Source organism: Mustela erminea, chromosome 14 (genome assembly GCF_009829155.1).
Source record: "Mustela erminea isolate mMusErm1 chromosome 14, mMusErm1.Pri, whole genome shotgun sequence".
NCBI lineage: Eukaryota > Metazoa > Chordata > Mammalia > Carnivora > Mustelidae > Mustela > Mustela erminea.
The window spans coordinates 84,687,941-84,697,740 of record NC_045627.1 but is presented as its reverse complement, the minus strand read 5'-3'; the positions used below and the strand labels follow the sequence as shown (position 1 = coordinate 84,697,740).

The following is a 9,800-nucleotide window of genomic DNA, read 5'->3' as shown; positions in this document are numbered from 1 at the left end:
AGGTCACTCTCAGTGACTCAGGTGGCCTGGCCCAGCCAGACACTGGGGAGCAAGGTGAAGGTGTCCGAGCAGGCCCTATAGGTGTATGAACCTTCTGTGTTTTCTCCCCTCAGAGAGTTTTAAAAATAATTCTCTTGTTCCTCCTCCAAGCTGAGCCTCCTATTGGAGGCGCCATTTTGGATTCTGTCTGTTGGCTGTCATGGCCTGGGTCTTGCAGCCCTAGACCACCTACTTTCACTGGGGGGTTCTCCCTTCATGAAATGAGCCTGTTCTGATATTGCAGGTGAGTGGTGTGTGGGATAAGAGTCCTGGAGCGGGGAGCACCCCCCAAAGGGTGCTTGGCCTGAGGCTGCCTCCTGACGGGTCATTGGAGAGGCGTCGGTGCAGGGAGCAGGGGCCCTCTCCTGTGCCCAGGGTCATGGCTCAGGGTGCAGGGGTCCATTGCCTCTTTGGTTGTCTTGTTTGAGAGACAATGATCCCTGGGAGCAGAGGTCTGTGAGTACAGAGACATTTGTTTGGAGGAAGGCAGAGGACAGGAGAGGCTGTGGGTTGCCATGCTTCTGGGTCTCGCTGTGCTTACTTATCTGTCGATGAGGAATTTCTTTCTGAGTTGACGCTCAGGAAGATCTATAAATAGATCCATAATAATTTCTATCTCTGTTTAAGGTTGAACCCCAAAGGGAGTCCTGTGAACCTTTCATGCTGACAAGCCCGCAGGGGATCTGTAGCCTGGAATGAAAGCGTGTGCCCACCTCAAGGGTCTAGAGAAGTCTACCTCTGAAGCAGCTGGGATTCTGGGGCATAGCTGGGTGTGGATAGCTTTCCTGAAAATATTTGCTCAGTAGCCATTCCTGACACCCAGAAAACTCAAGAGACACCAGTGTTGACTCTGTGACATGATCACGGGGCATGGGGTGATGTCATGGTGCTGGGGTACGGGGACACTGCGACCTGTGAGGCGACATGCAACCCTGAGCCAGGCCTGCAGGGGCTGGCAGGCCTGTGGGTTTGAGCTGGAAGGAAATCCTTCCTTCGGGCCAGCCCCGCTCTTTGTCTTATTCCCCTCTGCTTGCCCACCTGGCCAGGTAGAGCTCATCTCCGTGGGTCCCTGGCGTTCCTTGTCTTCTGGGTCTTGGTGGGGGGCGGAGAGGTGGTGGAGGGCAGTGCCTGGTTCTCCTTGGGCTTCGCAGGAGGAGCTCCTGATTCTCTCAGGTGGCCCTCCAGGAGGCAGAGCAGTCTCTGCTGACATCAGCCACTTCTCATAGCGTCGCCTGGGCCGTTGTGCTTGCAAACTCCCTGAGCCTGTGCTCTCTGATGTCGCAGGGACCCTGTGCCTTTGGGGCAGTTGGGGCTGGGTTGGGGTATGTGGCAGAAGCAGGAGGGTGCAAGGTGGCGGGGGGATTCCCTGTTGCCCCTTAGTGCTGACTCCAGTGCCCTGGGTGAGGGGTCTCCAGCGCTCCTGCAGGCAGGGTCCCTGCTCTGGATCCTGACTTTTTAGTCAGGCTTTGCAGCTGGAGAGCGTTTTAGCTGCTTCAACGTCTCTGGTCCGGGGTGAGTTCCCCTCCTTCCTTGGGCCTCTGATTACCCTGAGGGATGCCAAAGAGGCTGCCTCAGTTTCCCCCTCCACCTCCTGGGCTTTGGAGTCGTGCCCTTGGGAGGTGAAATGAGACAGAGCTTGGGGTGGTGAAAGGCACTCGCCCGCCCCCACAAGTTCACGCTAACGCCCTCGATCCCCAGCTGTCATCGGAGCTCAGCTCCAAGCAGCAGAGACCCGGGCTGGGAGAGCTGTGGGTGTCCCAGCGGCTGCTGAGTGTGGACTCTGGGGACACCTGCCACACACAGCTTGGGGGACTCTTACTCGATCCCTGCTCTACGCGCGCATGGAATGACTAGCAAGTCATAATGAGCTACTCTAATTCCAGCATTTGGGGAAGGAGGTGGGTGAGGCCTCCTGGGTCGCCACATTTCCGATCTGTGCCGAAGGGGCACCGATCATTCGCCACGCACCGCGCAGAGTGGGTTACTCTCACCGTATCAGATCCTCATGGCCCCGCTGCGAGGGGCTCTGTTATCCTTGTCCTGACTTCACAGATAACGACCTGGAGGGTCAGAGAGCACACTGACTGTGTGTCAGTGCTGAGGTGTCCCTGCACGTGCTCCCTGCCACCTTTCCTGGCTGCCCACTTGGGGGAGGCTGTCACTCAGGTTGAGGTGGTTGGAGACAGGAACAACCCCCCCCTGGACTTGGCTGTGCCTGGAGCCTTCGGAGTCTTGGACCCCGCAGGGGCTGCAGTGGGGGCCTCTCCTTCTTGCTGCTCTGGACCCACCGTGGTCCGTGTGCCACCATGGCCTCAGCAGGGGGCTGGACCATCAGCACTGGAGATGGAGGCAGGGTCAGTCTGGCATGGCCTCGGACCACCCCCAGCACGGTCACTGCGGGACTTGCCCAGACCCCTTCTAGAAAGTTTTTAGCCACCTGGTGGCCCTGCCAACCACAGGGCAGCACCCAAGTGTCGCCACCCTGGACTGGCTGCTGTGGCCCGCACAGTGGGAGGCTCAGGAGAGCAGCTGTGGCCCACAGCGTGCTTCTCTCTGGAAGCCCATCAGCCTCTCGGAGGCTGCTCCTCTCAGAGTCTGCATGAGCGTGCCTGGGGAAACACGCATGTGTTGAAAGTAGGTGATCTGACGTGGAAAGTGTACTTGGTCATTGGAGAATGGCAGGTCACAGCACAAGAATCTCTGTCTGGAAACTCTGTAAGGATAGGGCGGGGTGTAAACATGGCTTTCTAGACCCAACTTCAAGCCTGAGCTCCTGCAAAAATCCCCCAGCCTGTGGTCACGGAGGAACCAAGATTCCTGATGGGAAATGGGAAACGACATTTGTAGACTCCGTGTGTGGTGTGGTCCCCATGACCCGGGGCTGGGATAGCTTCAGAGGCCGTGGGTGAAGCTCCCGAGGGTCTAGACTCAGACCTGGGGTCAGATCTCAGTCTGGCCACCCGACAAGTTCTCTCCTGTCTTGGAGCCTCAGTTTCCTGATCTGAAGAATGGGGTGGAAATTGTGCAAGGTTGCACATGAAGTGTGGACCCAGGGTCAGCCCTGAGCACCTCCCAATGGTGTGGTCACTGTCATTGTTTACACCAGGCCGGAGATCACTGCCAGCTGGCAGTCAGAGGTGACGTGTGTGGTGAGGGGACCCTGGGGCCCATCCTCCCTCTGGGAGGCCGTTCCCCACCCTGTGTACCACGGTGCCTACAACATACATGGCACCCAGTCCTGGGCTGGAGGCTCCCGGAGGCGGGAAGGGCCTGTGGGACTTGTCTCGTTGCCCTGCAGCAGCCCACCCAGTGCCCAGAGGAAGTGCTGGAGAGTCGTTTGCGGGAGAAATGAACCTGCGCAGTGACAGTGCCCAGCACACCTGTGTGCCACCTCCAGGCCTCCCAAGCACTAGGGTTTTGTGTGAGAGGCGAAGAGGAGGGTAGAGCAGAGAGACGAGGCTCATGGCACCGTTGCAGAGTAAGGGTGGGCAGAGTGGACGGGACAAGGGAGGTGTGCCAGGCGGAGACTTCTTCCTGACACTGGAGCTGGATGGGTGCCCCCCCCCATCTGTCAGGTCCCCAGCTTGCCCCCTGCTCTTCCACTCATGGGGGGGGCAGCGAGCCCAGTGGGGCCGAGAGAGATGGACGTGAGCCGGGGGTGAGGCACAAGGGGGATGCTTAGGGACAGCGGAGGAGTCAGGAGAAGGACAGGACCATGGTGGGGAGGAGGAAGAGAGGGAAGCCCTTCGGCCCACTCAAGGTGGGTTCACTTGGTCCGATGGGATATTCTGGGGGAGAATGAAAGGGTCATTTGGCCTCAGTCTCTGCATTGCTGTGTGTGCTGGGCAGGGTCCGAGGAAGTCTCTTGTGGGTAGGAGCCTTCCCTCCACACATCCGGGGGCATAGTGAAGGGAACCAGCTCTCACTCCCCAGAGTGTGTGTGGTGGGGGGTTTCTGGTGCCTGACTGCGAGCCTGGCTGAGGAAGTCCTGGGAAGCTGGAGGTGAGTGGGACCTCGTCCCTGTCCCCAAGGAGCTGGAATATCCAGCACTGGGTCAGAGCCTTATGTGATGTGTCTTCAGGGTGATTAGTTTTATGGCATGGACCTGGGGGCCGGCAGAGCTCCCTCATTCAGGTCTGGGGAAATACCTAAACCAGGACAGGAAGCTGGCATGCCCTCGGGCACATCTTATTAATTCATACGTTTAATTAACCTAAGGCAACATTTGCCAATGCTGATCGCACGCTGGGAGCACGAAATGAAGTGCGCTGGCAAATTCTCAGCCCCAATGTGACTCTCCCAATGTGCCGTGGGTGCCCCAAATGGGTAGAGTCTGTACCCTTTGGTTTTCCAACAGACGAGGTGCACCTGCCCACCCTTCCTCACAGGCTCGCTGATCTGCAGAGAAAATGCAGCCTAACTCCGCACCCCGCCTTCAGAGGTGTCACCGTGCCCTTCTCAGGTGGGTTCGCACTCCTCTGCTCTGACCTTCCATGCCTGCAGGCAGGGCCTGGAGACTGGCCAATGAGGACCTGCTCGAACGCTTCCAGCCTAAATCCTGGGCAGGAGCCGTCCTGCCTTCCTGAGCCTGGGGAGTCACTTCGAGTGAAGGACAAGTTCCCCCTTGGCAAGGCTCTGCCTGTGTGTCTCCTGGCCGCTCAGCCTGGTTGTGTGTATAAGGACAGAGGAAAACGGTGCCCAAGGCAACCCCTGAATGTTGGCTACTGCTGCCTCTCAAACTGGATTATTTTCAATAGTCTTCCAGCAGACTGCATTTTGTAGTTTTGGAATCTACGAATTCCATCTGGGCAGAGTCAGAGAACCCACCAAGGGCCACGGGGCTCTACAGAGATGGCCTTGTGGGCAGGCCTGGGCCACTGGCTTTGGGCTGGAGCGTGTGAGCAAGCGATGGGCCGGGTCCGTGAATGGCAGTGAGCCCCACAGGGACAGAGGAGAGGTGGGTGGTAAAAGGGTGCGTGGTGTGGAGGGTAACAGGCCCACAAGGTCGGTCCAGCTGCTAGTGCTGGGAAGGGCGGCACCCAACTGCCCACCACCCCACACCAGCCCCATGACACCCCTGCGTCCTGGGAGCCTCAGCTGCCCGCAGAGGTTGGGTGCTGGCTGCGAGTTCTGTTTGGGATTCCAGCCAGTATGAGAATGCCTCCAGACCTGGGAATCAGCACAAAGAGTGAAGCTGACAGTTAAGAGTTTTCATGGCAAGTACCGAAAACCTCAGTTCAAACCGGTGTCAGAAAAATGAATGAGCACAGAAGAAACACATGAGCGAGGCCTGCAGTGACTCACGTAACTGGAGTGTCCGCGGACTCGTTGCTCCGACCTCATCAGGAAGTGATTTTTCCCTCTCGCCATTTCCTCCCCACGCTCTCCCTTGAGAAAAGGTGGCCGCCAGCGGTGTGTATCCTCCCGGGTTCAAGTACAGCAGAGGGGAGAGAAGGCCTCAGTGTGGCAGTTCCTCAAACAACTGAGCACAGAGGGTGAGGACCCACCGTTCCGCAGCCACGTGTGGATCTAAGAGAACCGAGAGCACGTGTCCACACGAAGACTTGCCACCAGACGTTCACAGCAGCGTTAGTCCCAAGAGCTGAATGTAGGAACAACCCCACACTGCTCGGCTGATGATGGGTAAATTCCAAGTGGTCTGTTCATACAACGGGATATGATTTGGCAACAAAGAGGAGCACAATATCTTTATCCACAGGGATCCCATGGTAAGGGGCGGGGACGGAAGTGTGAGCAAAGAACATTTTCCAGGAAACAGTGGGCATCTGTCCCATCTGGAAGGCTCGTTCTCCCTCTGATGGGCAGAAATCTAGGGCCCTGGACAGGACAGGAAGTCTGAAGACAAACGGTAGGCCAGGTGGGGAATCTGCAGAGTATAGAACGGGGATGTGGTTAAAATGGGGCCAAACCAAAATCCAAAAAAGAAGATGGCAGCCCAGTGGGCTGTCCCTGGTCTCTTGAGCTGAGTAGAGGAAAACCTGGTGCCAAGAGTAGGAAATGACCTGGGCAGAAATGTCCAGCTCAGTGGGAAGATCAGCTGAGAGAAGCCCCAAGTCATGTGATGCTCCTGGCCAGGTGAGGGTGAGGGGATGCTGATAGAGAAGATTTTGCTCCTTCCATAGAAGACAAGGAATAAAGAGAAGATACCCCTGTAGGAAGTGCTTGAATGAGTAGATGGAGTCCAGACCAGGGAGAAGCTCATTCTGATAAGAGTGATCAGGAAGTGGTGATAGAACATGGGGGCTTAAGTGGGTAGGAGAAGAATAAATGAAACAAGATGGGATTGGGAGGGAGACAAACCATAAGTGACTCTTAATCTCACAAAACAAACTGAGGGTTGCTGGGGGGAGGGGGGTTTGGAGAAGGGGGGTGGAGTTATGGACACTGGGGAGGGTATGTGCTTTGGTGAGCGCTGTGAAGTGTGTAAACCTGGTGATTCACAGACCTGTACCCCTGGGGATAAAAATATATGTTTATATAAAAAAAAAAGAGTGATCAGGAATGATTCAATAAGGGAGAGGTTTGGAGAATGTTCTTGAAGGATCTGTAGACATTTGACAGTCAAAGAGGTGGTAAAAGACTTTGAACGAGGTAGAGTGTTGAGAATGCACTCTGGAAAGGGAGAGCCTGGAAGTCTTCACACCAGATGGGGAGAGCCTGGAAGTCTTCACACCAGATGGGGAGAACATGGAGGTCTTCACACCAGATGGGGAGAGCATGGAAGTCTTCATACCAGATGGGGAGAGCCTGGAAGTCTCCACACCAGATGGGGAGAGCATGGAGGTCTTCACACCAGATGGGGAGAACATGGAGGTCTTCATACTAGATGGGGTGAGTATGGAAGTCTTTACATCCAAAGGGGACAGATGGGAAGGGGAAACTGAGAAGAGCAAGTGCAGCGAGAAGCACAGTGCCTTGAGGATGGGACCTTGGAGCGCCAAGGTCTGAGAAATGATGCCTAGGTTTGAGCGAACGGATTCTTGGAAACTAGGCTGGAGGTACAGCTAGGGGGTGGGGCATGGGACCCCAGGGTCTTCAGCATTCATTCTATTGTTGGAGCCAGGGTCTCAGATGGGGCTTGTGGATCCTCTTGCCCAGAAAGCCCTACAGTATCTGCCACTGGGAATCCAGTAGTGGGAAGCCAGCTGCGGGCAGCCCAGTGAGTGTGAAGGTGGTCAGCCATCCCCTCCACCATGGGGAGCAGCAGGACAGGCACTCCATCAACTCCTGTGGTAGGAGGGCCTGGCCCAAACAAGGGCCAGCCATGGGTAGGGCCAGCTGGTTGTGGAGGGCTTGAGTTCCAAGAAGGCTGATGGGTATTGGCCCCCAGGTCCAGAAGCTCGGGAGTGAGGCTGATGTGGGCCCCCCACAGTCAGGGCACCTAGGGCAGGAGAGAGCTTGTTCAGGCCACATGGGTTGCCCACTTCTGTTTTGGGTCAGCATAGGTCCCTGGGAAGAACCGTCAAGTCCAACATTCATTCATTCATTCGTTCATTTATTCGCTCAATTATTTTTGCCTTTTCCTTCAGGCAGCAGATGTTCATGAGATGCTGTGTCAGGGATCCTGAAAAGCTGACACAGGGCTCTAAGGAGCTCACAGCCTGCAGAAGGAGACAGCCAGACCAACAATGGGATCTTTCCTCCCGGAGTGGTAGGGGCAGCATGGGGGTGGGGAGTGCTGGGAGCTGAGGGAGCGGGAGGAGGGACATCTGTGTGAGTCTAGTGTGGTCATAGAGGGCTGCCTGGAGGAAGCAGACTGAGACCTGAAAGAGCAAAGGGAATGAATGGTGTGAATTGGGTGGGGAAGGGTGTCTGAGGTAGAGGGAACAGCAAAGGATAGCCCTGGAGGCAAGGATCTCTGGGAACACTGAGGAGCCCAGCACATCGCGCTCTGCTCTGAGGTCCTGGACCTCCTCCTCATCCCAGGTGATGGAATTTGGAGCCTTCCCCTCTGCATGGTCATCGCTGCTGATCCCTCTCCTGGTGCTGATGGCCTTGGGCCTGGAGGTGAGCCTGCCGCTGTCGGGGGAAAGGGGTAGTTTTGCTGTGGTGCCTGGGCCACCAGGGCCAGGGAACCACGGGGACGATGACTCTGGGACTGAGCCCCGAGTGTGTCCAGGAGGCCGCTGAGGCCAGAGCACCTGCCGCCCCTGGACAGGGCCCGGCCCTGGAAAATACATGGCACGTCTAGAAGAAGGAAGGCAGCGGAATCAGGGTTTGCTGGGGTTTGTTTACATTTGAGAACCCAAGGATGACAAGCGTCCTGCCTCTTTCCAGGATGGTGTGGGGGTTGAGGGAGAGGCCACGCACGGGGGTTAGAGGGATGGCTGGGGGGGGGGGCCTCCTGATGGGGGCCCCGGGTGCAGACGAAGAACAATGAGGTTGCTTTGCTTCCTGACCCTGGGCGACTGAACTCGCCTCCATTCTGCTGAGCACCTCGGCAGAGGGGAAGGACGGCCATACAGCAGACATCACGAGCCGCGGGCTCGGAAGCTGGTATGCGGGCCTGGGGCACCCGGGCGGCCTGGCCTCCTGCCCACGGTTCCTGCGGCCTCGCAGCCTCGCTGGCCGAGGATCAAACGACACAGACGCGGCTCGGCCGGCAGAGCTGTGGGCAGGGGCCTTCTCCATGTCCCCGGCCCTCAAACATGAAAGCAAGCTCCGGAGTGTCAGAAACTCACCACAGATCAATATTTCTCCGCGATAAGCTGCCTCATGCCAGTGAGGTAAGAACATTCCAAGGCACCCAGGCCTTTCTCCAAGCAGGAAGGGGTGGTTTTTACATTTCGTCCACCTCCGCATTTCTCGGAAGCTGAAGGACTGTGCTTAGTAGAGGGGAGGAGGCGTGAATGTCTCCTGGAGCATCACAGTTTAGGGCGCGGCCAGCAGGGACCGCGGGAGCTGGAGGACACCTCCGAGCCTGTCCCCTGTCCCGTGGGGTCTGACGTTGGTTCAACTCTGCCCGCCCTGCTCCCTGTCAGCTCCGCGAGGCACATGCTGCTTCCTGGGGAATCTGCCCCCAGGCGTATGGCTGGCCTTCAGGGACACAAGCTCGGATTTGCTTTCTTCTGGCGTGGTGCTTCTGAGCACCCGTTGGTGGGCTTGCGGGCTGCAGCCGCCCGCAGGTGAGGTGTTGAAGAGGAGAGGGGGAGGGCTGCACCTGCGGGGGGAGGGGGTGCCCTGGGAGGCAGTGAGCACACCCGGAGGGGGCCCAGGACCGATCCATCCCGGACAGGATCCACAGCAGAAAGCAGGGACTCCCTCCCAGGCAGAGACATCAGCAGACCTTGGCTTGGGCTCTGCAGTATTTTTCTTGGGGATTGTCAGGGGAAGATCTTTGTAAACGATGTGGACTGAGTAGGCGGCATCTGGCAGATACTGTAGGGCTTTCTGGGCAAGAGTTCAGTGGAGGGAGGTTATGGGGTCTGAGAGGGGCCCCTGGCTCCCTGATCTGCTTCAGGCCTGGGCCAGGAGGTCAGAAGATGTCCCAGGGATGCCCCGGCGGGGGTGGGGTGGGATGGGGGTGGCTGCCGTCACGGTGGCGTGCAAATCGGGTCCTGTCACGTATCAGCAGCGTCAGCAGCCCAGGGGGCTGGAGACTGGGTTTTCCTGTTGTAGGATTGTGGAAGGTGAACCGTGACAGTGAGGCCCGCCCTTGAGCACCTGCTGTGTGCCAGGCCCTCTGCTTACCTCATCTCACAGGATCGCCCCATCCTAGAGGTGGGCTCCCTCTCAGTTCA

General features: G+C 57.5%; 1 long non-coding RNA gene across 1 annotated transcript; it reads left to right on the top strand.

Annotated features, from left to right (window-relative positions):
- The first annotated feature begins 6,807 nt into the window (after window positions 1–6,807).
- On the top strand, window positions 6,808–9,514 carry LOC116573376. Its single transcript, XR_004278761.1, has 3 exons — window positions 6,808–6,891; window positions 7,590–7,711; window positions 7,987–9,514. It is a non-coding gene; the product is annotated as an uncharacterized LOC116573376 (long non-coding RNA).
- Window positions 9,515–9,800: the final 286 nt, after the last annotated feature.